At 44.6% G+C, this 26,642-nt stretch overlaps 1 long non-coding RNA gene and 1 pseudogene across 1 annotated transcript in view; both read right to left on the bottom strand.

Annotated features, from left to right (window-relative positions):
- LOC121143490 overlaps positions 1-23,836 on the bottom strand; it is a 29,586-nt gene extending 5,750 nt beyond the window's left edge. The window contains exon 1 of the long non-coding RNA XR_005880696.1: positions 22,770-23,836. This is a non-coding gene — a long non-coding RNA (uncharacterized LOC121143490). The remainder of the gene's footprint in view (positions 1-22,769) is intronic.
- Positions 759-1,259, bottom strand: LOC121143489 (annotated as a pseudogene).
- Positions 23,837-26,642: the final 2,806 nt, after the last annotated feature.

A 26,642-nucleotide genomic window follows, 5' to 3' on the forward strand; every position in this document is an offset into this window, starting at 1 on the left:
TTTTTTTTTTTGGTTTATGCAACTTTATTGAAGAAAAATAGATCAATTACTAGGAGAGCTATTAGTTGATCACTCATCCATTGACAACTTGCATCATTTATTCAGTGCTATATTAAACAGTATTAGAAGATAGATTAACTAATAGCTCCAAGCCTCCTAACAATTTAAATGAGAATTACAAAATGTTTTGAGACCCTTATTTTGGAAAGAGTGTTTGATTTCCAATTTCCATTCTCTGTAGAACAAGAACAGGTCATTCCTTTATTGACATGCATAAAGTACATCACATTTTCTGTTCTGCTGATGCTATAATTCAATACCAATTCTCCAGCCACATCAGTTATGAGCATAAAGTATATCATGTATCCTCAAATCTCTAACAGTGGAAGGCTTAAACAAGAATGGATGCGCTAGAATAATGCTGTTTCCTTTGATGTGACAGTGAGCATCCATCTCCCTCCCCCTCAGATGGCTTCTTCAGCATGTTAGAGCAGTGAGGATTGGTTTAGTCTCATAACCAAGTTAGAGTGAAGACATTGGCCACATAATACACATGCTCCAGTTTTTTAAAAAAATTCTGAATCTTGGGCAACTGTTCTCTTGTTAACTACTTTACTAAAAGCAGTTATTGTCCAAAGCTGGAAGAACTTAAGTCTTCTCAGATGAGCATGTGAATGAATGGAGGGAGGTAAACAAAAAATAAAATTAAAAAGATGAGGTCTGATAGGGGAGCAGCCGGATAAGAAAATCCAAAAAGGAACAGTAATTTAAAGTTTATTCCAGCTATAATGCAGGTTATTCTGACTTTAAGGTGGCATCACATGGCATACTTCTGAGTCCATTCCCGAGATATTCTGTTGTACTTATCTCTGTCTGTTTTATAGATCCATGCAGCCTCTGGCACTAGGGTGTCATCTGGGTTTGGATCACATAGCAGTGAACAAATGGATAAAAGAACTTCAGAAATAGTTAAAGCAGGAGACCACTGTGATCTTAAAATATCAAGACAAATGCTGCCATTACTGTTAATATTTGGATGATAAATTCTTGTTGTAAATGCAACCTTAGGTGGTTTGAAGGGTAGTCTGTAGGAAAATGAATTGTCAAAAAGAATACACCACCTTGATATGGGCTGTCATTAGGTCCTATAATTGTGGCTTGCCAATGAAACATGTCATCTCCAATGGACCTGCAGAACATTGTGCTGGAGGGTAACAGGCCAAATCACTAAGTTCCTTATTAATCCGTTTCAGCGCCATAGCCTGTTCTTTCGGCAGGCTCCTCACTATCCCGGCGGCGAGGAAGGATCATCTCTTCTTCTCACACTGGCTCTGCCAGACACAGGCGCAGAGGGGCTGGGGCCTCCCTCGAGCTGGCCTCGGCCTCCTCCCTGCGCGGCAGCTGGTGCCTCCCAGGCCCTACGGGGCTCACCCACACGGCACATATCCTTGTTTTTACTAACATCTAAAACTAGAGTGTTTGAAATCAAGAATAACTTCGGGTATATACATATGCATGTATGTATGTATACATGTCTGTGTATCTATGACCTAATTTTGAATAGACAACTACCAAAATGATAAATTTATCTTGTTCTAGACAAATTTTATAGGGCTGTTATTATAATATATAGTCCAGGCATAGTGGGAAAACAAGAAGTAAATTGGAGCTCCCATAAGCTTCCTCTTCTCTTTATAAATAGATGTAAGTAAAATGAATGTAAAGTATGGCTTCCTGTTTAGATGTTTTCTTCTAGTGTTATAAGTTCACTAGCAACTTCACAAGTTTATTGGGAATCAGTAGATTTGCCTCAAGAATGACTTCCACAAATAAATTGTTCTCTACTCTCTATTTTGAACACTTACCCTACAGAATACTTAATATCTGTACAGAAATACAGTTTAACTTATATTCTAAATGTATATATCAACAAAAACCAATACAGCCTAAGTACCTTCTTCATGTCACAAAAGTCAAACAAGATAGTACTAGTTCATTACTTTATATTGAGTTGCCACCTTGGATACCAAGAGACTAGATAAACTAAGATGACATCACTCTGACGAAATGCTACACCTTCAGCCCTTATCCTGTCCTGCCCTATTCTATCATCTGCTTGGGTAAACAAATAGATCCCCACCAGAGGAGATTTTCCTGAACAGGAGACTCTACCATAGTCAATATAAAGAGAACATCCCTTCTGCTTTACACGGACGTGGCCTGAAGAAGTGCAAACCTGGCCATCACCCACCTGCCTCCTGCTTCTCTCTGTTCCTGTCTTACAGAGCACACTGCTCTGCTCCTGCCCAGAGGGAGCCGATACTGGTTCCATTTGGAGGCATGCAGGCTGCCCTACATTGCATGAATTGCAACTAAAATCCAGCTAGATCTCTAACTAAATTTGTGGAGATTTTGTCTTTTGACAAAAACAGTAAGAACCCCAGAGCTCCTGATTGGTTGATGATAAGCAGAAAAGGAAATGAACTTGGGCTTCTACCTCTCATTTTCAGCCATGTATTGATTGGGTGGGGTTGTAAGCCCATAGTTTTCATTTTTTGAAAAATCGCAAGAACAACATTCAAATCCAGGATAACAAGAAAGAAAGGATGAAAGTAAACTCGGAGGCTTAGGGAGACTTAGTCCATGCAGATGCCTACACTCTCCCTGGTTTTTCTTTTAATCAAGCAAAAACATCTCTCCCAACTTGGAGTCTGACCCCAGCTCTTTATTCCGGTAATGGTCAGTCCTTGCGAATCCTGTGATTTTTTTCCTTTTTCTCTGAAAAACTTTGATCATTCACAATGACTACAAAACTTGTTTACTTTCCTGTGCCTGCTAAAACCATTGTCATCTTTTCGGAAATGGGCATTTTTGCTCATTTGTACATCACACAGATCTCTTGTGTTGACATCCAATGACAAACTTAAAAGTTTTGGGGCTGAAAGGCTCCTTCTTTCTTTACATTCCTCCTTACTCCTCTGGTGTTCTATGTTGACTTAAGAGCACCCAGATTTTAGACTAATAGCACCCATTGCTTCGGCTCAAATCCTAGAGGGCAGAAAAGACCTCTCTTTGACCAGAGACCTCCAGTAGCTCCTTTCCCAGTTCCAATTGAGGCCATCAGAATCTCCGTATTTAAGAAGATCTATCCTGTTCTTAATTTTTAAAAAATGTGTATGCATATATGTCTGTGTGTGGGTTTGTCCCAGTGTTCAGGTGCCCATGGAGGCCAGAAGAGGGCATTGGAGCTCTTGGAGATGGATTTACAGGTGGCTGTGAGCTGCCTGATGTGGGTGCTGGGAACCAGACTCAGGTCCTCAGCAAGAACAGCAAGTGCTCTCAAACCACTGAGTATCTCTCCAGCACCCTAGCCTGTTCTTACTCGCAGATGTCAATAAATGACTGTTTGGATGCACAGATATGTTTATTTTCTGAGATGGTCCATCTCAGAACTAATTTAATGACTGTTTTAACAGGATGACTAAAGAAACACTAATATTAGACTGAGGTGATGGCTCAGTGGGTAAAGTACTTGCCAAGGATAAGGATCCAAGTTAAGATTGCTAGAACCCATGTCAAAGCAGGTATGGTGGAACACATTGGTAGTCTCAGTGCTCCTGTAGTAAGACGAAAGCTGGAGGCAAGAGAATCCATGGAAGCTGGCAGACCAGCTAGCCCGGCATCCACAGTAGTGAACAATAGATCTTTTGAACAAAGGAGAAAGTGAGAATACAGGAAGGAGATTGTTCTCCAACTCCCACGTCATGCCATAATGAGAATGTGTCCCTGCTCACCAAGCGACACACACACACACACACACACACACACACACGCACGCACGCACGCACGCACGCACGCACGCACGCACGCACACACACACTCACTCACAGAAGCCCACACAGCCATTGGGACGGGGACTGCTAGGTCACGTGAAACCCAGAGAAGTTTGCTCACATATCCAGAAATGTTACCTTTCTGTTAGAATTTAGACTCTTGTGTCTTTCTAAGTCCATCTGAAAGGCAGACAAAATCAATTAGCAACCCTTTTACCCTCTGGCTAAAAAAAAAAAAAAAAAAAAAAAAAAAAAAAAGGCGTTTCTGCAAGCCTGCCTTCCAGAAGCCATGGGTTGTTTGACTCTTGACTGTTAGACTGTGTGAAGGCTTAGACAGAACTCCCAGGCTTCCCCGGGGGATAGGAACTGGCTCCATTCTGTCTCTCCTCTACCTTTGTCGGCTTGCTCTACACCCCCAGGGTGAGGAGCATTGCCTGTCCCTATTTGGGGTCAGCTGTCAGAACACAGATCTGCTTAATATTTAGCTTTGAAGGAAATTGGCTGAATCAAAGATGAAAGGATTCAGTTCCAAGAGATGGGGAAAAACAAAAACAAGTCACAATTGCTTCAGTATTTCCATAGAGAAATAAAAATGATCAAAAAATGTAGGTGAGAGGGAGACAAAGAAGGAGAGGGGAGGGAGATGAGAAGAGAAGGAGCCAGGGTTAGAAAGAAGAAAGACTGACAGGGGGAGAGAGGAGAGGAGGGAAGGGGATGAGGGAGAGAGGAGGGAAGGGGAAGAGGGAGAGAGGAGGGAAGGGGATGAGGGAGAGAGGAGGGAAGGGGGAGAGAGGAGAGGAGGGAAGGGAAAGAGGGAGAGAGAAGGGAAGGGTATGAGGGAGAGAGGAGGGAAGAAGATGAGGGAGAGAGGAGGGAAGGGGATGAGGGAGAGAGGAGGGAAGGGGATGAGGGAGAGAGGAGGGAAGGGGAAGAGGGAGAGAGGAGGGAAGGGGATGAGGGAGAGAGGAGGGAAGGGGATGAGGGAGAGAGGAGGGAAAGGGGGAGAGGGAGAGAGGAGGGAAGGGGATGAGGGAGAGAGGAGGGAAAGGGGGAGAGAGGAGGGAAGGGGATGAGGGAGAGAGGAGGGAAAGGGGGAGAGGGAGAGAGGAGGGAAGGGGATGAGGGAGAGAGGAGGGAAGGGGATGAGGGAGAGAGGAGGGAAGGGGATGAGGGAGAGAGGAGGGAAGGGGATGAGGGAGAGAGGAGCGAAGGAAGATGGTGATTGGCAGGAAGATGGAGACTCATCTGGATACACTTACTGTTCAGAAGGACAGCTATATTCAGTTCTCAATACGGGTTCTACCCTTACTGATCCTGAGGTTGGTAGAATATGCCTGGGAATCTTGTCCCAAAACGTAAATTCTGATTCAGTGCTCTGAGGAAAACATGGAAGTTCTGCATTCATGCCAAGACTGCATGGTGCTGTTGTTCTCTGGAAATATTCTAGAGTGCACTGGCTTCCTGCAGAGGGAATGAACTCAACAGATCTCAACTTGCATATGGCTACCTGCCTCACAGCTATCCCTATAAAAGGGTAAAGGAAGAAATAACACTGCACACAGGAAATAACAAAATGAGAAAGAAGTGCTTTTTAAGATATAACATTTTTAAAAAGAAGCTTAGAAATTCCATGGGGGAGGGGGAAACCTGAACAAATTCATCATGGTTTTCACTCAACCAACATTCCTATGTTCAAGCTAGATCCCTTCTATTGTGATGCAAGTTGAAGTTCATAGTGAATTGTGAGGCAATTGTTCAAGTGCCTGTTGTCACTCCCCACTGACTCAAGCACAGTAGAATATCTTAAATTGTGTGGAACTTCAGGGTAATTGGTAGCACACATCTCATGGGAAAATAGGCAGGGCCAGATGGACATAATCTCAGGACAAGAGCAGCAAAGAAAGCCACATCTGTACCTTGACATGGACACAGAAGAAGGCACTTGAAGTTCAAAACCCACATAGGTCATTACTCACTGAAGCACAGTGAGTCTGACGGTCCTGCCCCCCTGGACTTAAATGAACTATACTATATGTCCTTCCTACCCATTTCTCTTAGCACAAATAACTCATAGCTCCTAGGGAGTTTATCAGTTCAGAAAACATCTCAATCATGAGGTCCCACTGGTTTCCTTTGCTATGTGTTGTGGTCCATAGTAGACACACAATCCTTAGAAAATGTAAGGTTTTGTAGGATCCCCTAGATTTCAATGTAGCCTAAACTCATCATTCAATTTATCAGTTAGAAATGTTTAAATACTGAATGACATCCATGGGTTGCACCTGGCCCAGTGCAAACTCACGTGCATTGCGTCTTGCATTTTTGTACTTTTGAGTGATTGTGACTCATTGCCCCATCACAATGCCAGCTCCTTGTGTTTAAACCCTTCAGCCATGACCTCCATAGTCCACCTGGCACCAGCGCAGGGCCACACATGTAGCAGTTGCTAGACAGACACTGTTGCCATGACTTTGTGTGTAACAAAATCCCAATCTTCCAGCATCCCATTTCATCTCCAGTACTTTGTTATAGATGTAAAAGGAAGAATTGAAAGAAATATGGAGAAAAGGACCTTGCACACATGACCCTGTGGATGTAACAGGAGCCCTGTGTAGTTCCACTCCGCAAGGTCCCAGGACTGTTTGGTGAGGAACTGAAGCTTTGATCTAACAACCAGTGAGGAACTCAGACCTCCTGCATCCAGTCACGTGAGTAACATTAGTGGAAGATTTCCCCCACCAGTCCTTCAGCTGAGATTGCAACTCCAACCAACCACTCAACTGCATCTTTTACAAAACTTTGAACCCAAACCACCAAGAGTGGTATGCCCATCCTTAATCCCAGACCCAGAGAATGATGTGTGGGGTAAGAAGTGATTAACTACTAGGTATCAGGACAAATTTTCTGTAGCAGAAGATGCTGACTACTCTGAGATAAAATGGCCATAGGGAGGCTCTGTGTGCTAGGTTTTCATCCCCGTCCCAGAGCATAGGGTGGGCCATAGTGACACACATAAATGTGGCCTTCAGAAGATCCATTGCTACAGCCCCTCATCCTGCTTATTGTCTCCTCTCTCCATGATGCCCAAGAACGTTTTGTCTTCCATAAATTTTAGAGCTTCTACTAACATGTCAACAGTCTTGTCGCTAACCATGTGTTGGAACAACAGAAAGAAATAAAATGTGTGTCATATTCAACAGACTCATTTATTTTGAAATGTTTATTTGGGTATGTTCTATGATGATTACAGTGAAAGTGGGTTTAGCTGCAGGGATGTTATGCCCTGTGCTGGTTTTAGGTGTGAATTTCTGAAATACAGGGCTGTTGTCTCTTCAGCAGGCTTTCAATAGCCTTGGGTCTTGTACCACATAAGAATGATTCATTCCATTGTGAAATAAACATCACCTTTACTGTGTGATTCCATGTGACATAAGATTTCCAAGTCCAATTAAATGTTTGATTAACAACAAACATTCCCCCAGAATGAGTGACTGTGACAATTTAGATACCACTGTACCACATACTATAATGAAATTTGATTTTGTTTTATAAAATTCAAGCCTGTCTTTACATTATGACAAAGAAAGAAAAGAACAGAGAAAGTAATGAGCTAAGGTTTAAGGACCCTTGTTTGGTTATGAGTGTCCAGATTAATTGAGGGTGGTGTCCTAGTCTTGGCACTGCACACTGTCTGTATTCAGATACAGGCTTGCTTAGAGTACATGAATCACTGACTACCTCAGCCTACAGACAATGAGCTGATGGTTCAACTGTTGCTGGCGTTGGAACATAGGAGAAAGAATTGCTGTCTGATTGTATATTACAAGATAATGGCATATGCATTGTTGAACAAGCTAAGTGAAGGCTGATTCATCTACAGGGAAAATATACATGGGTGGAAAATGGAAAGAGGACAAAGTAGGCTTTCCTTCTTAAAGCAGCTTTCATATTCAGTTAATATTCTGAAGGCTTGTTTTCCTTCATTGTGCATCAATGTACCTACCGCATTTCTTATCCAGACATAATGCATCTAGATAAAATTAATATAAAAAACTGGGGTAGAAGCACATCTTCTACCTGAAACTCCAGAACTCCACAGTGACCACTTCCTGAAATAAAGCAGACTTGGTGTGGCAAACATGGTATTCTGGGTCTAAAAATAAAGCATATCCGGTCTAAATCCACCTTTCACAAACAGTCTATACTGTTTGTGAGTGGCTATACTGGCATCTCTTTTCCCAGATATCTCATTGTGAGGCTTTGCCAGTATAGGGCAGTAGACAGAGACTTAAGGAGGGCAGAGGACCAGTCTGATCTTCATTGTCAGGGCAACAGGAGCCCCTGGTTCTAGGGCAGCTTTTCCAGAACAAGCTTGTGCATCCTTATCCCCAATGCACTAACAAAGACTCCTCAGAAGATGCATGGTAGCCTGGGACTCTTTCCCAAGTCCCCATGATGCCAGTGGGCTCCCCTCCACAGATTCATACTAGCTGCATGATCATTTCTGCAAGCTTCTAAGCTTTGGCAATTCTATCTTCTTCTCTGCCATCTTCCAGCTCTAGAGCTGGCAACTGCCACAAAGTGCTCAACACCTTTGCATCGCATTTTACTCTTCAAAAATTAAGACACACAGGAGCATTTATGTAAACAGCTCAGAGACTAGCCCGCTATTATTGTTGATGCACACGCATACGCACACGCACATGCATGTATACATGGCAAGTATTTTTATGCCCTATCACAATTTCTGCATGTAGATATAAAATGTCCATATTTAAGATAAGTAATAACACCTTAAACTAAATTATCTTTTCTAAAAAGCTAGTAGAGTTCCTCTTTCCTTAGTATATTTGATGGCACAGATGGGCTTTAGTCTCTTCCTCCTTCTCCTCCTCCTCTTCCTCCTCCTCCTTCTTCTTTTTCTTCTTCTTCTTCCCTCTCTCTATCTCTTGTCTCTGTCACTCTGTCTCTCTCTTCTTAAATAAGACTGTGGAGATATGCCACTGACTTGAACCTTGAGAAGTTTTCCCCTAATAAACATATGGAAATTAGAAGAAGGCTTAACACAAAATGTAGGGCAATTTTAGTCTTTTTTAATTTCCATAACCTAAGGAATTCTATTCTCAATTTGTTATGCTTTTCTCACTGAAGAAACCTGAACCAAGAAATCATAATTTTGAAGATTTAAGAAACTCTGAATGTATTATAATTAAGTTTCCTGAAACAAAAAAGAGATGGGACCCTGGGAAGCTAAGTACCACCTGTATTCACCCTGCTGGTTAACCTCCCCTCCCCGCCCCCCCCAGGTGGGGGCTAATGTGATCCCTTAGGTATGGAAAGCTCACTAAGTGTGAACAGAACCCTGGCAAATCCTCTGATCCTCAACCAAGCTCGAAAAAGCTGGACACCAGAACAAAAGCACACCAGGCCCTATGTGTGTGGCCACTCTGGGTGACACGGAAGATTATAATCCCTGAATTAGGATTAAGGTAACCCAACATCATTATTGTGTCCAGATTATTGGAAAAAGAAAATAACAAAAACAAAATCAACTTCTGGGGGAAAAGTGTGTCATTCTTATATTTTTCCAGGTCCAATGACCAAGGTAAAATTAGAAGATGTTCCAGTTGAAAAAAAGAGAAACTAGATAACATAAATGGAAGAAGCAGTCACCATGCAGGAACTCCAGATGTTAGAATTACCAGACACATTGACAACATGGCCACACTTACTATGATCGCTGGAGTAAAACAAAAATAAGTTTCAACATTTGGGACTAAAACTAAAAAATGCAGAAAATGATAGAGATGAAATGACCCAAGTGAAAGTTCTAGAACTGAAAAGCACAGAACCAAGATCGAATAACATTATCAGAACGGGATAGACACAGAGGAAGAACGTGTTGGTGAAGTGGAAATCTAAGAACATAGACTCAAAAGGCTGGGGGACCTGAGAGTGAGAAGGAAAATCATCCCCAACAGAGGCACAGGAAGAAAGAAAAAGAACAGAAGAATGAAAGGGGTATGAAACTGACTTATAAAATAATACTCTTCAATTTGGTAAATCTCTCAGTGATAATTCCCACTGCCTTTGGAGAAGAAGAAGTAGAAGGAGGAATAGGAAGAGAAAGAAAATTACAGTTTATTCAGGCCCTGCCTTGGATTGCATTGTATGGGAATAATAGCTGGTTTCCCTTCCCTGTATTTCAGTGACTCCTTACCAGAATTTGAAATTAGGTTCTAGGAAAAAATTTACAAAATTCAGACTAGGTTGAAAAATAAAAGTAGGAGTCTTTCTTGTATCCTAGGGATGATCAAAAGTTAGAAGTGCATACTCTGAGGCCAGCCTGGTCTACAAGTTCCAGGACACCCAAGGCTACTCTGAGTAGTAACCTTGTCTCGAAAAAGAAGGAGGAGTAGGAACAGCATACTCAACATACACATTCTGGGTACTGTCTTAGCACTTCATAGAGTGAGGGCTAAACTTGGACACTCCTTGCTAAGAGCAAGGGGCTTTGCAGATTCAACCAAGCCCACTTCATCTTCCTCATTCAAAACATCCCTGGCAATCTCTGAAACCTCTGGCTTCACCATCCTAACTAGGAGAGGGCTCTGTTCTAGAATGATGTGCCATGGGATAGGTTTTCTGTAGCAAGATAATAGGTTTCTCTGCTGACACAGTAAGCCAGATCAAGCTGAATTAAAAAAATAAAAGAACAGGTTTATTTGAGCAAAGCAACTCCCAGGTGAGTTCTCCAGTCCCAGAGGTTGAGGCCACAGAAGTCAGATGCCCAAACTAAAGCAGGGAAGTTACATAGCCTGTAGATGGGGGGTGCCATAAATTGTGTCTGCCACAAGTTGGATTTGTGGCCAAGTGTGGTCAAAACCAGAATGCTTTAGGCAGGGACTTGAGCTGTTGGTAGCTTCTTTTGGGAGGAAGCTGCTGTAGTCACCAAGAATGTGAAACTAAGTTTTCTGGAACTTTTTCTTTGTTGGAGATTCTCTGAGATGGTGGTGTTTGGAGAGAGAGATGAGGCTTCTCAGACCCTGCAGAAGTGAGTTGGAGGTTCCAACCGAATACCATGGATTATAACTCAGACTGGTTTTACCTCAGGGCAGTAAGTTGGTCACTGGCATTGGTTAATGCACTATGGATCTGGAATGTTCCTTGTAGCAGAGAAGACAGGTGAGTGTCCAGAATCACAAACTGATAAGAAGGAAAGAGACACCCATCTGGGCGAAGGCTCAAGGGCTCTGTGGGTGAAGCCAGTGGTTCTGAGGAGCTGAGAACGGTGTCTGCCTCGTAGAACAGGAAGATAGCCCCAGCTCTGTGCCTGGCCAGAGCAGACACATGGGAAAAGAGACAGGGCAGGAGTATGAAAGCAAATGGTTTACAATGTTTCTTTAAAATTCCCCCCTTCCCCTCCCTCTCAGCATAAAGGACAACAAAAGAGAAGAGACACAAGCTCGACTCCTGTGTCCTAGATTCCACAGTACCTCCAGCTTTGCTTCCTAGGAGCAGGACTATCAGCAACACTTCAGAAGGAAATGGACCCTGAACTAAGTATCTCTGCAGCCAGCTTGCCCTGTGTGTTCTGGGAAAGAGGAACAAAACGAGATGATGAGAAAGTCAGCTTGCATCTCCCCAGTTGCATCAGCTACAGATGAGTGTTACAGACAAGACCTGGTGCATACACTTTCTTGGGGAAACAGGGATGGGTGGGCTTATTAAACTGTGATTGGCTCTGAAGTATGCGCCATGTCTATTGTGGAGACATCAGACAGTAAGTGAGCAAAGAGGAAGATAACAGGCCTCCGGAGTGTTCGCTCAAGCATAAAGAAGGGTCCCAAATATCCCATTGATGTTAGCGAGTCACTTTTGCTTACTGAACCATGATCCCCAGAGTGCCCCTAGTCACTGGAACAACCCTGTTTGACTGCCTGGAAGACTGTTTCTGGGATGGAATTTGAGTTGCTTCAAGCATTATCAGTTAAAGAAGCAACTCAAACCTCAACATGGGGTCTCTGAGGGCAGTGGGACTATAAGTGAAATGCATGCATATGGGGTCTGTGAGAGAGAGAGAGAGAGAGAGAGAGAGAGAGAGAGAGACAGAGACAGAGACAGAGACAGAGAGAGACAGAAACAGAGAGAGAGAGACAGAGACAGAGAAAGGCAGAGAGAGACAGAGAGAGAGAGAGATCTGTGAATACAGAAGTATACCCTCAAAGCCTTGGCTAAATTGAAAAGCCTTTAATGCCACAAGGGGTGTTTGAACCCTGCTGGGTTCTAGCAGGCCCCCAGCTCTTCCTATGGTCTTCAATGATTTCAGACTCTGCCCACAACTGGGGGGACCCCACTTTCCACTTCTTTCAGTATCTCTAAAAGTCTTTAGTGTGCTTTCAGTATAGTAAGTGGCCAAGAACTTTGTGGTCAGGGAGGGAAAGCAAAGTTGGATGAATAAATAAGATGGGCCCAATATGTTTCAATGCAGATATCAGGGCCATGATGAGAGAGTCCAGCTTGCTCTGGTTAAGTGAGATGAACCCGAATAAGCCCCATGATGGCAGGGCTTCCCAGAACTAAAACCTAGAAATGGGACTCAGCTTCCATGGGGCTACATTGTGATAAACTCATCATAAATTGAACATATCATAAGTAGAAACTATGGTAGGGCAACTATAAACTGCTCAGAGACTAGCCTAGCATTGTTGCTGGTACATGCATGCCTGCTTATGCTAACACACTTAGACCTACACACACACACACACACACACACACAAGAGCAAGGTTGAAATCAGAGGTGGGGCACCCAATGAGCAGGAGGGGTAGAGTTGCCTGAAAACAAGAAGAAGGAAGTTCAAACCTATCCACTCTTGACAGAAGGGATGAGGGCAGGACAAGTCGGGGAAGTGCCCAGGGGAAGTGGTGGATTCCGATTTGATGGAGTCCCTAACCACTGGCTTTTAAAAGTCCACTACTCCAAGGAAGCAAGTTCACTATGAGATGACAGATAGCAAGATGAGAGGGAAGCAAGCAAGGGCTGGCAGAGAGCCAACTGGACAAGTGGGGAAACTACAAGACTGAACTGACATTGGAGACCGCAGAGACATCCTCCTCACCCAACCTTCCCAGCAGCCTTAATGGGGCAGGAGGCAGGCTCACCCAATGGTGCAGAAATGAGATTGGAGAGCATGCATAGCACAGTTCCATTAGTGACCCTGACCTAATACAAGATCAGCAGCAATGGCATTTCCTAAAAGGATGGCCAGTACAAGAGAAAAGCATCCCCCGACAGCCTATGGTAGAGCATAACCTGTTCCCACAGCAGCTGCCCAGGAACAAGAGGCTTTCTAGAAAATACAAGCAGCAATCAGAATAGCTTTCTGATGGATCTTTCTAATGGAAAGCCCACTGAGACAGAATTTAGGATAGGAGGCCCTATGCTAACTAACAGTGCAGAGGCACACACACCATGAATTAAGGCTCAAGTATCCTTGGGTCTGTTCAATGACAAGTTCAAACACACAGAAAGGACTAGCTGCACCCTGCTGTTAAATCATTTTCCTTTCCAAACACACTTTCCACTTAAGGCATCAGCCTCACAGAGACTCCATGTATGTTCTTCGCTTTAGGTGAAAACGGTCATGGTTGACTCTGACTTTCTCTATTTAGGGAAAAACAGGACAGTGATTGGCAGGAGGTGGGAGGGGCATTTGTTGCTGAGCAGGCAGCACCTAGACTTGGCCCAGACTTTGGTAATCTAGTGCTTCTGCTGTGTGAAGGAGGCCCTCCAGGCAGCGACACTCTGCAGCTTTGGTTTTGATCTCTGTCAGTAATGAGATGCCAGTGGCCTCGACTTCAAAGCCTCAACAACTATAGATAATCTGCTGAGAGGCCCCCAGAATTTCAAGTGATCTCTCAGACTAAAGTATGAAGGATTACATAGACAACAGAATAGATGATGGAAGAGGCATTGCTTGTCTGATATCTGCCCTTTGATTTCTTTTAAATGGCCTCGTTTTAGGTTTCCAAAAGGGCAGTCTGGGACATCTATAGCCTTAACACTGAAGATTAGCATGTCAGAGATGACTGCTGCCTGGGTACCACGAGGGCCATGGGGACACCCATAAATTCTGTCTTTCTTTGTTTCTTTTTTTAAAATCCTGTCTGTAAAAACACTACCACTCTCCGGATCCAGTGACGAATGTGGTGCTGGGTAACAATATCCAGCCTGTGTGGGAGACAGTGCTTTCCTGCCCAATCCAAATGCTCAGAGAATACTCCCGGATTCTTTTGAGGTTAAACCTCTCTTCTGAAACAGTTGTGCACTCAAAGCAGGGAGGAGGGCTAAAAGGCCACAGGCTCTGAGAAACAGGTTGTAAAATAGCATGAGCATTCGTTTCTAGCGCCCTTCGAGTTGAAAGCATATAATTTTCAAGGCATGTGGTACCAGGGAACAGAGTGTTTTATGTGGGACCACCTCACTCTCTGGAAGCAAAATGGCAGGGCAAGGTCATTCCCCATGACCTGTCTTTTGTTAACCCCAGATGGGCATGGCAGGGGCATGTCAAATTCCCAAGAAAATACATGACATCCAACCGGTTAGAGGCAACCATTCATTCATCTGCTTAAAGAGGTGTGTAAATACTTCACAGTTTTTTCCTATGTGTAGAATTTATAGGATTTCTCAGTTAGAAAGACTAGAAAATTCTGCAAGAGGCTATAGGAACAGGTATGTAGTGACAGAATGCTGACATATGCAAAGCTGTATGCCCCACCTCTTGCACACAGACCTCACAGCCTCAGCATCAAGAAAAAAGGAAAAGTCCTGCAATGCATTGTGCAGATTGAACACCCCTAATTTGAAAGCCAAAACCAGAGACATTTTTGAGGAGAGATGTGAAGACTCGAGTAGAATCCCACACTATGGCCAGTGAGAGGGCTCAGTGGGCAAAGGAGCTTGCCATCAAGCCTGAAAACCTGAGTTTGATCCTTGGAACCCACATGATGGAAAGAAAGAACTAACTCCTCAAGCTGTCTTCTGACTTTCACATGTGTGAGTGTGCATATGCATGAGAGCAAGCGCGCACGCGCGCACACGCGCGTGTGCACACACACACACAATAAATAAGTAAAATTAAAAAACTCACACCATGAAGTCGTTTCATACACAAAATTGTCAAAATATGAAATTACCTTCAGGCTGTGTTTACAATGCCTATGTGAAAATAAATTGATTTCTTGTTTAAAAATGGGTCACAGATCTGAGATAACTTTTTGGTTTGTTTTTTTGTTTTATTTTGTTTTTCAAGACAGGGTTTCTCTGTAGCTTTGGAGCCTGTCCTGGAACTCGCTCTGTAGACCAGGTTGGCCTCAAACTCACAGAGAGAGATCCACCTGCTTCTGCCCCTGGAGTGCTGGGATTAAAGGTGTGCACCCTCTCGATAACTCATTTATATGCAGATGTCCTAAATCCGAAGGGAAGAAAACTCCTAAATCAAACACTTTGGGTCTAAACATTTCGAGTAAGCAATGCCCTACCTATGTTCTTTTCTGAGGACAAACTGTATTAATTAGTCTCTCGAGGCAGGAGGTGGACACTGTGGGCCACAGCTCAGTGTCCTTGCTGGATGCTGATCATTTTGACCATGACAGCTTGTGACCGCAATGTTTCCAGACAACCAGTAAATGTGCAGGGGGTCCAAGACAGACGTTCGTGTTTCACCAATAGAATCGGATGACTTTGGAGGTTTGGTGATCTAGGTGGTATGGCATTCCTCGTATGGCAGGTGGCTAGCAGTCATCAGCACCCTTTGGGTGCTCCAAGGCCCCTTGCCACTAGAACAGGCCACCTGCCTTATTCTTAGAGATGGAAAGCAAGTAAACGAGACGAGAGGAGAAGCAGGTCTCTTCTGGGGGCTGAGGTAGATCGAAAGCAAATGGGTATCACCTTCTCCAGGTAGCTTCCTTACCTTTGATGTTGTTGTTTGCTTGTTTTAAGTTGGGAACCTGCCTAGCTTACCTGCTGCTCCGTCCTTGCGCTTTTTTCTTTAGCACTCACCACACAAGGGTTAGACTCGTGTTTCTCATCTCTAGGGCATGGAAGTTGAGCAACCCATAGTTGCTCATCTAATGTTTGCTTATTCAAATGAAACTGAAAGGAATCCCTTTTTTTCTTTGAGTCGGCTGCTTCACACATAGAAAGAAAGAAATAACCAGCCCCCACTGTAAGACATCTATAGTTTGGATGCTAAACATGCGACATAGCTCATGTTGAAGACTAACAGAAGGTGAGGAACTTTTAGGGCATAACACCCTCGAAGGAGGTCTAAAGATCTTTGGCATATGGTTTTGGAGGGGGAATGTAGGGACCTCCGGGGACCCTGCTCTCGTTTGCAATTGTGCCTTCCTCCCACCACAACACTGACACATAACATGACCTTGTTGGTTTCAGTCATTCACTCCTCACTGTTGCCACTGAGGATCCGCCAGAGGGAACCGTGAAAATCATGAGCCAAAGCAAGCTTTTTATCTTGATATATCAGTTGTCTCGGGTATTTCCTTATAGCAATAGAAAATTGACTAAAACAGAGACAAAACATAAAAAAGGACAGAAAGAAAGACTTTGTGTCCATTTCCATGGCCTCTACAATGCCACTAAAATGCAGTTGCATGATACAGAGCTGGCAGCATTTTTTTTTTTGACTACTCAGTATGTTGCTTGACTTCAGGTTCCCAAGCTCAACTCAGTCCTGCTATGGTCTGAGGTCCCCTGGCTGTGACAGGAATACGTGGGTGTCTGGGCAGCATCTGTTCTCCCAAGTCCACACTTACCCAGAATGATTATAATGTACACTGAGAGGGCTCTGCTGCTCAGTCCATGTGGTGAATGAAGAAGGAAGGGGAGTTGGGAAGGACTTGACCTGCTCATAGATGAAAAGGTACAGCATGTCCTTATTTCCATCTGGCCTTGGAAAAGGACCCGGCATGTAACCCTGACCCATCCTGAGTTGTCCAACCTTTGCAGGCCTCAGTATCTCTTTAAAACCCATCCTGTGGTACTGACATCCTTATTGTACCCCTCAGTTCTACACCCCCCCCAGTCATACATAATATGACTCAGCTTCGGGGTCTATTCCTGATAGCAGCTTGATTGGTATAATTGCCCATGTGGTTTACACGACATTTCAACCCCCCTCAGACCATTGCAGGTCAGAATAGGGAAGGTAGCTGTATTTTCCCTTGCAGATGATGATGAGGCAACCCAGGTTTCTGCTGGGACCATCCTACAGAGAATATCAGCGTTGTCTGTAAATTGAGTTGGACTGTACCCCGGTTGTACTTTGTGACTTGGTTGTGTAGTGCTACTGCAAGAGCTTCAGAAAGATAAAGCACCAGGTTCTATGCTCTCTTCATTTTCCTTGTGCCTTCCACACCATGCCCCTCCGATGAGCAAGGCCCACTCTCATGTCTGAAAACTAACATGGATTGTGGGTACAGCATCTTCCTGGGTTATACAAGACATGCCAAGTGGAGGGATAGCCATAGCCTGTAAGGGAGATTCCCTAGGATTTATCTTCCCTCACACATGTCAGGTGGAGGTGGCAGGTTGAACCGTCTTTGAGCCTTTTCATCCTTCAGCTCTATGATTGTGAGCAGCATTATGGTTTCTGGGATCTGAAACTTTACAAACATGCCGTATCCAGTCAGACAGCATCTCATACAGCTACCTTCTGCTGCTTACTATGACCAACTTGAGTAGTCACACTCTAGCTTTGTACCACTTACAGATTAAAAATATTATGTTTTCCAGGTGGGACTAGGGCTGCAAATTGTTGCAACTGACATGCTGGGTTCACTAATCTCAGTACACATGCATCCAGATTGACACTGATGGTGTTCCCTAGTGTGTGCCAGGCAATGTCTCAGGCACTGGAGATGAGAATATGCAAGACAGAGCCTCCTGGTTTATGCTTTGAAAGTAAGACTACAAACAAGCAAACAAAGAGAACTTAGGCAGTCACTTAGGATCTTACTCAGCTGTCTTTGGCAACCTCTCAGGGCCAGGCATGTTGCTCCTGAGTTGCTGTTGATAAATCATGTGAGAATATTAAATGTTGAGGGTTGGTGCCCAAAGCAGATGCCAGCAAGAGGGAGAAAAAGGGATGTTTCTGGAAGTGTCATAGACAGGTTATCTTCAGACCTCCCCTGACAGTGCCCTTGCACACCGTTGGTTCTAGTCCCAGCCCCAGGCACCCTCAGTTCCATGCTTGCCGGTTGTACTGAGGACTATCAAATATTTACACTGACTTTTTCAAATGTATACATTATTTACTTTGGATTCCATAAAATATTTACATGTTTTGCTAAATGTACATCATATTTCTTCTGTGCTGTGTAATTTCTGCTTCAAGCCAGGAATACTATTACAGAACATGCCCCAAATTGTGAAGAATTGTAAGGCAGAGTCAAGGGTGGGCACAACAGGAGACAGAGAGATAGCTTCCCATAGTCCAGGGAAGTTGCCCACCCCACCCTACCCCACAGCCCCAGAGAAGCAGTGCAGCAAACACAGGTCCAGGAGAAAGCAGTTGTGTTGTGTTGCCTTCAGTGCTGATCATTCAGTTCCTCAGCATGAATGGACACTGGGCCCCAGGTCACTCTGAGTTCAACACTGGCAAAAGCTCTGACTCAACACTGAAGTCAACCATGCCCATCCCATGAACGCACCTAATAGAGTCTATTCATAATCCCCAAAAAGCATTAGAAAATGCTTGCAGCTCTGCCTGGGCACCTAGACTTACCACTGGTTGCTCAGATTTAGAAGGGCCACCACGCCCACCACCTATCCCATGGTAAGGTCTAGTCTTACTGGCTATGAATCCAATTCCTCAGAATCTGTCCTTTTGTATTGTCATAACACTGAGATTGTGGCCCTATGCATAGTGCCATACAACCTGGTCTTTCATCTTCTCTGCTTCCTAGCCATTGAAGAGTCAAAGGGACCTCCCCCCTCCAAACCTTTGCTCATTTTCCTTTTCCTTTTACTGATGTCTCCAGTAGAATACTGAAGGTTGACTTTCAGCTTGATCTCCACTCTTTCCCAACAGGCTCATGCCTTTGCTTTGACAGCAAGCTCTGCTCTTACTGTGGGGCAACTGGGTTCCCCAGGATCAGAAATATGGTCTTAATGCAACTTCTTTGCAGATAGAGTAATGGTACCTAGGTGTGAACACTGCTAGCAGGGGGCAAATACACACAGCTTCAGAATCCATAAGTCTCTGTTAAGCTCCTGCCACAGATGTCTGAAGAAGAATCTTGAGGATGACATGTAATATTGACTGAATCATAGCATTATGTTATTCCTTGCAAATGCTAATGGAAACCTCATTGCGGTGAAAACCAGTGTCTCTATGATCTGGAGAGCAATGGCTTCAGACAGCTTTTCCTATAAAGATTTGTGTCATTAGTTTTGACAAAAGCAAGCTCGGCAAGCTTCTGTGCCCCCTCTTGACTGTATGCCCTTATAAAAAGAGACTCTTCTCAGCGTTGGGACCCTTTTGGCCCTTCTGACTTTCCTCACTTGCAGACACAGTGTCTGTCTTTCTATTTAGAGGTATAGAACATTCAAGGTAACATTTGGAAGAAGAGACGGGAGCCTCATCAGGCACCATGTTAGTTTGCGTGTAATTGGCCCCCAAAAGCTCAGAAGGAGTGGCAACTATTATGTGTGGCCTTGTTGAAGTAGGAGTGGCCTTGTTGAAGGAAGCGTGTCACTGTGGGGGCAGACTTCAAGGTCTCTTTTGCTTAAGCTTCGCTCAGTGTCACAGTCAACTTCCTCTGCCTTCTGACCAAGATGTACCCAGCACCCTGTCTGCCTTCATGCTGCCGTGCTCCCTGTCACCCACCATGATAATAGAACCACGGAACTATAAGCTGCCACATCAGTTAAATATTTTCTTTATAAGAGTTGCCTTAGCCATGGTATCTCTTCACAGCAATAGAAACCCTAATGGAAACAGAAGTTAGTGAGGGGCCTGGGGTATTGCTGTAATGGGTTGGATCGTGTTTTTGTTTGGAGGAATTTGGACTTAGGTACTTTGGGTTAGAAAAGGAGTGAAAAGCTTTAAACCCTGCTTAACGGGCTATCCTAGTAGGAACATGGAAAACAGTGATGCTAAGAGTTATTTGAACTGGAAGGGTGGGGAGCAGGGCTCACTGAAGAGGTTCCAGAGGAGGAGAATTAGTATGCTGCCTAGAGATATTTTTTTGTGATATTTTGGTGAAGAAAATGCTGTCTTTTGCCTTTGTCTGAAGAGTTTGCCTGAGGCTAACATAGAGTTTATGATTAATTCTATTGGCGAGGAAAATCTCAAAATAGCCTAGTATGACTTGGTCATTTGGATACATGTGGTAACTCTAATGAAGTTTTATAATGCAAAGGAGCAAGTTGAGCAGGTTAAATTGCAAAGTGTAAATTTTGAGAAAAAGTATAACAGGAAGTGACTGGAGCTAAGTCCTATGTTCAAGGAGATAAACTGATAAAGAAATGGAATCAAGGGAGTGGTGACCTCAAGGCAAAATCCCACCCAGCTAAGTTTCCAATTTAAGAAAGGGAACTGAAGAAAAGCTTAGAGCTGGGCATGGTGGTGCATGCCTTTAATCCCAACACTTGGAAGGCAGGCAGAGGCTGGCAGATCTCTGAGTTTTAAGCCAGCCTATTCTACAAAGAATGGTTTCAAGACAGCCAAGCTTAGGCAGTGAAAGGCAGAAAGTTGGTGAAGATGTCATTGAAGGGGGATGGGCGTGGGGCATGTGTTCCAGCCCCAGCAAGAAGCAGAACTTGGCAGATTCAGCCACGAGGTTCTGGCTTTAGAGTTAAGGATAGAAGAAATGTCATGTGGGATATTTTATTGAACTGTGACACTTGGAGACTGTTATTGAAGTTAACCTTGAATCAGTGGATGGAGTCAAAGACTAGCTGACCAGAATTAGACTCAGAGATTTTGGAGGACCCAGGATACAACAGAGAGAACAGGAAAAACAGGGAGAGACTTAGAAAGATGTGTGGGCTTTTTCTATCTAGGAAATGTGAAGAAAGATCTATCAGGTTTTTACCCCAATATCTGACTGCCAAGTTTTGTTTTGCTTTGATAATATAACAATTTAGGTAAACACTTCAGAAATGAGTTATGGAATTTGCCTCTACACCTAGGAAAGCTGCTGAGGTCAGGCATGCATTGGGGATGTTTCTGAACTGAGACCCAGCAAGACCATTCCATGAAGCTGTGAAGTTGAAGCCTGGATTACCTTGGAGACCCAAGATGTTAGAGATGTCAGAGTCCTGGGACACCTGCTGAGGAAAGATGCTAGCAGGGAGTGGAACCAGCCCAAGACAAAGAAGTGTGTTGTAGCCAACAGAGCTGAAGGGAGTTGGAGATCTGAAAGAATTTTGACATCGGACACGGAGATGCAGAATTTGGAGTTTGCCCAACTGGTCTTCCATCTTGCTTTGGTTAAATATTTCCTCACTATGCTCCCTGCCCTGTGTTTTGGAATGGTAATGTATATCTTGTGCCATTGTATGTTGGAAGTGTGTGATCTGTTTTCTGTTTTTTTAAGTTTTTTGGTTTGATTTCATAGAGAATTACAGTTAAGAGATTGCATGACTTTCAGAAAAGACATTGAGCTTTGGACTTTCAAACATTTTAAACATTGAGACAGTGATAGACTGTGGGGACTTTTGAAATTGAACTAAATTCATTTTGCATTATGATATGTTACAAGCTTGATGAGGGCCAGAAATGGAATGTGGTAGCTTGAAAGTAATTAGTCCCATAAGATCATAAGGAGTGGCAACTATTTTGTGTGACCTTGTTGCAGTAGATGTGACCTTGTTGAAGGAAATGTGTCACTGTGGGGCAGGCTTTGAGGTCTCTTTTGCTTAAGTTTTGCTCAGTGTCACTTCCTGTTGCCTTGTGATCAAGATGTAGCCAGCACCATGTCTGCCAGCCCGCCATCATGGTCCCCACCACTCACCATGCTCCCAGCCATGATGATAATGGACTGAATTATAACATAAATAATAAAAATTCGGAGATGGATATTGGGGTTAAACCTGAAGACCAGAGAAGCAAAGCAACCAAGCCACCAGAGAGCTCTTAGTTCTACCACAGCTGGGAGGATCCTGTCATCAATGTGGCTGGAGACTAATTGCCCTGAGACTGAATACCGAATGCTGCTTGAGATCCTAGGCTCCTTTTTATATACCTCTCTAGTACTGGGATTAAAGTCTTGAGCTCTGTTTCTCTTTTAGACTGATTCACACTCATATAGCCCTGAGTGGCCTTGAATTCACAGAGATCCACCTGCCTCTGTCTTTTGAGTCCTGGGATTAAATGTGTGTACCACCACTACCCAGCTTCTATGGCTGTGGCTAGCTTTGCATTCTGATCCCCTGACAAGCTTTATTAGATCATAAATAATATATCACCACACTGAATCTCTGAACTGCAAGTGGTCTCCTTAATTAAATGTTTTCCTTTGTAAGAGTTGCTGTGGTCATGGTGTCCCTTCACAGGAATAGGAACCCTAACTAAGACAGACACATTGAAGACACTTTAATTTGGAGTTTGATACTTCTCCATGGTGAGAAATACTTTTATGCTTCTTATTAGTGTAAGGTATTTCATTATAGTGTGAACCCCATGAACTAAGAGTCTAGCTGTCATTTCTGTCATAAGTTGAAAGTTACTTTGTAGGAAAAAAACACTCTGTATTAGTCTTGCAAAAATGAGATTCTACTTGTCAACAATGGCTAAATTAATGTCAACACTATTAAGACTGCTGAAACAAAATACTGTAAGCTGGGTAGCTTATAAACCACAGAAATTCACTGCACACAGCTCTAAAGGAATCCAAGATGAAAGGACTTACAGAACAAGCATCTGGTCATGGCCTGCAGCTTCTGGTCCAGATGGTGGGAAGGATCTGGAGATGGCCTGCAGCTTCTGGTCCAGATGGTGAGAAGGATCTGGTGATGGCCTGCAGCTTCTGGTCCAGATGGTGAGAAGGATCTGGTGATGGCCTGCAGCTTCTGGTCCAGACAGTGAGAAGGATCTGGAGATGGCCTGGAGCTTCTGGTCCAGACGGTGGGAAGGATGGACTCTTTACTCTAGGGCCTCCTGTTCAAGAGGGCTCCACCTTCACACCCTACCCACTTCCTGTGTGTTAGTTGACCTTTCATCGCTGTGGCAAAATATCTGGACTAAACTTAAAGGGAGAAGCATTTGTTTTGTCTGATCTCTTTGGAGGTTACTGTCATTGGCTCCATGCTTTGGGGCCCGAGTGTGTTGAGGTGGAGCATGACAGGGAGCATGTGTCAGAGAGAGAGAACAGGGAGCATGTCAGGAGACAAGACGCTAAGATGCAGCCTTTAAGAGTGTGACCACAGTGACTTCCTCTAATGAGGGCCCACCTCCTATAGGGCATTAAGCTATGAATTCATGGGTGGAAACACACGTGGATGGAGTCAGTGCCCTTGTGAGTCAATCACCTCTCATTAGCGCCACCGGCTGAAGACCAAGTTTTCAATACGTGAGCCTTGTGGAGAGACTCTAAAAGTGCCTGCATTCAAATTTAGCATTAGATATGATAGGAGGATTTGTTCCACATCTAAAAACAAAAGTACAGAATTGGCCAGCATGAGAGTCCTGTTCCTCCAGCCCTCAACCCATCCTCACCTCAACTGTTCACTTGGGGCAGCATTGTTATGCAATACTTGCATGACCCAGGTCAGTCAGGGTGCTGTGTGGGAGAGGGCCAAGGTAACTGTCATCCCTCCTTAGTAGAGCCTTGGCCCGTTGTGGTGATGAATCCTGCCTTTCATGTTGCCCACTCCCATCAGTGCCTGAGACTCAGCCTGGTCCTGGTTCACCTTGCCAGGTATGTCACTGGGGTGTGAGTACTCCTGAGGGCACAGGCTTTGTATGGAACACCCAGGAAGGGAAGGTGAAAACAGGTATGTGTGTGTAATGTGTGTGTGTGTGTGTGTGAGAGAGAGAGAGAGAGAGAGAGAGAGAGAGAGAGAGAGAGAGAGAGAGAGAGAGAGAGAGAGAGACTGAATCCTAGGGATGGACAAACAGTGGGAAGACATACGTGGAGACTTATGACCACAGTGTCCTCAAGGGAGGAGGTGCCAGTGTGAAAGAGTGTCTCTGTCAAGGTATCAGGTGGAGTCGGTAGTTGTTTGGGCCCGCCCCAGCTGCGCTTCGCCTGCCTGACTGCTGGGCACACTCCAAATCCTGGGGCTTTGCTGAAGAAGGTCATCAGACAGTTCCCAGACTGGCTTCAGCTGGGAGGCAGGAACAGAGTCATCCCCACACCACACAAGTCAACTTGACACAAGCCAGATTTAGCGGGGGTGGGGAGGTGGGGGGCAGGCTCTAGAAAATGCCTCCATGATATTGACCTGTAGCACATTTTCTTAATTAGTGATTGATGTGAGAGCGCATATCCCAACTCGGGTGGTGCCATCCCCAGGCAGGCGATCCCCGGGTATATAATAAAGCAGGCTGAAAAAGCCAGTAAGCAGTGGACTACCATGCTTCTGTTCCTGCCTCCAGATTCTGGCCTTGACTTCCCTCAGTGATGGTGAACCTGAGAGCTGTAAGATAAAATAACCCCTCTCCTCCTTGCTCCCCCCCCTTATGCTTTTAGATGGAGCCCGGGACTGAAAAGAGGAAAGAATAAAGATATACAACAATTTAACTCTAGACATAAAGGTCAAAATCAGAAAGCATAGAACTTCGGAGACCAGCCCAGATGTGGATGCACCATTCCCATCCCTAGGGGCAGTGTGCTAAGCCATCACAGGGGAGAAGGATACTTTGGTGGCCAGTGGAGAGGGCGTGGGGGGAGTCAACTCAACTGTTCTTGGAGAGTTCACCTTTTTACTGTTTAAATTATTTATTTCCTCTGTGAATTTAAATGGAGAAAAGTGTGTGAGACATAATGCGTTTATCTAAAAAAATAATTATACTGTAGCTCCCAAGGTGAAGTGAGAGACTATGGCCAGCTTCTGCTGCTGGGGCTGCCTGTGCCATCTACGTCACCAGAGGACTCTGCTCTAGCCCGTCATAGCTCTCCCCACTAGGGGACACTCTGCTCCACTTACCACCCAGTTCCCCCACCATGGGACACCTTGCCGCACCTGCCTCACAGCCCCCCAGCACCAAGGAATGCTCTTCCCCACTGACTTGACCTGTCAGCACTCCATCCATTCCTCAGGTGCCGGCACCCTTTCGCCCTCACAGCTGTGTCACTTTAGTTGCCTCTCCGAAGCTGAAGCTGCCTCCGTCCAGTTAGAATGTATTTGAGAAGACGATTGTCAGAGTCAGGATGACTATCTGAAATTAGAGTAGATAAATTTACCTCACCACAGTTTTGTTTGTTGTTTGTTTGACTTCATGAGTCGTAAGTTGAAGAAATAGGTTGTATTTCAAAGTTCACAGAGATTTAAGGCAGGAATATCATGCATACTGATATATGCATGTGGCATGTACACAGGGAGAATTGGGAAGGGGACCACAATGGTGACTGCTGAGACGCCCAGTTTTAAGTCATTATCCAGTCAAGAGCTAGGGCAGAGTTTTGTCCCATAACCTAGCGTTCCCTGAACCAAATGCAGCTCCTCCATTGAACTCAATTCCCAGGAGGGGCTCAGGACCCGAAATGCTATACCAGCATCTTGTGTGACCTGCAGCCAGTAAAGATGGTTGGGTAACACTGGGTCCAGTCTAAGATGCTCAAAGCAGACCCAGCACTGGTCCATTCTAAGACAGGAGCCAGTCCTTGATCCTTGATTCTGACCCAGTCAGAACCAGTCACTGATCACTGGTTAAGGTCCTCTCCTATGTGCCAGGGGAGGGGAGGGCACCTGCAGAGCCTGGCCAGGGGGACCAGATGAAGAAGCCATAGTAGCCCAAGGCTGAGAAGATCAAGAGCCAAGTGAGGGTGCTGTGGGCCTTCACAAATGTGAGCTCAGAGCTCAGAGAGTGTGCTGGGCTGCCTCTTACACATCGGCTTTGTGGGATTCCGCAGGGGTTTCAGAGGACGCTATTCCTGGCTTCTGCTCCTCCTGTGTCTCCCTTCCCTTTGTCCCTGCTATAGCCAAGGACAAAGGGCTTAGAGACAAGCTTTTTTTTTTCTTTCAGAGCAGGACCAGGTAGCAGACTCAATTAATCTATCAACAGATCTTAATTAAATTCCTACTATGTTCAGTATAAGATGCTTGGATGGAAGACTAAGAGAGCACCATCATTTTCTGAAAGGGCCCACTGTCTACCTGGGCACAAAATAACACATAGCACACTACCATCAGCTCTTGACCTTGTGCCTCCTTCCCCTGAATGTGATTTAAGATCGAGATAAGTGCAGGTCAGGGCATCTGGGGCAGACTTCAAGGGCACCAGGTAGGATTGTAATAAGGCAGCTGGAGGCTAGGCCTGCTTAATTTGGTACTGAGAGCAGACAGTGAGACAGGGTCTCCCGAGGTTTGGGAGGATCTTCAAAGGGCAGAAAAGGACACCAAAACTTGAAAGAATTGGGAAATCTGTATGTGAGCAAGGGGCTTCAGTGTGTTTGGTACCAGGCCCGCAACAGGGACCACACGACGAACCATCGGCTCTGTGCTCATCGGGCCTCATTGCACCTTTATGGGGTACATAGGTTTACAAGGACTGCACTTAGACTTTCATGAATTGACACTGGGTCTGTGGAAAGGCTGAAGTGGGTATTTAAAGGTGTGTG

The sequence above is a fragment of the Mesocricetus auratus genome, unplaced genomic scaffold (assembly GCF_017639785.1).
Source record: "Mesocricetus auratus isolate SY011 unplaced genomic scaffold, BCM_Maur_2.0 Super-Scaffold_100013, whole genome shotgun sequence".
NCBI classification, from domain to species: Eukaryota; Metazoa; Chordata; class Mammalia; order Rodentia; family Cricetidae; genus Mesocricetus; species Mesocricetus auratus.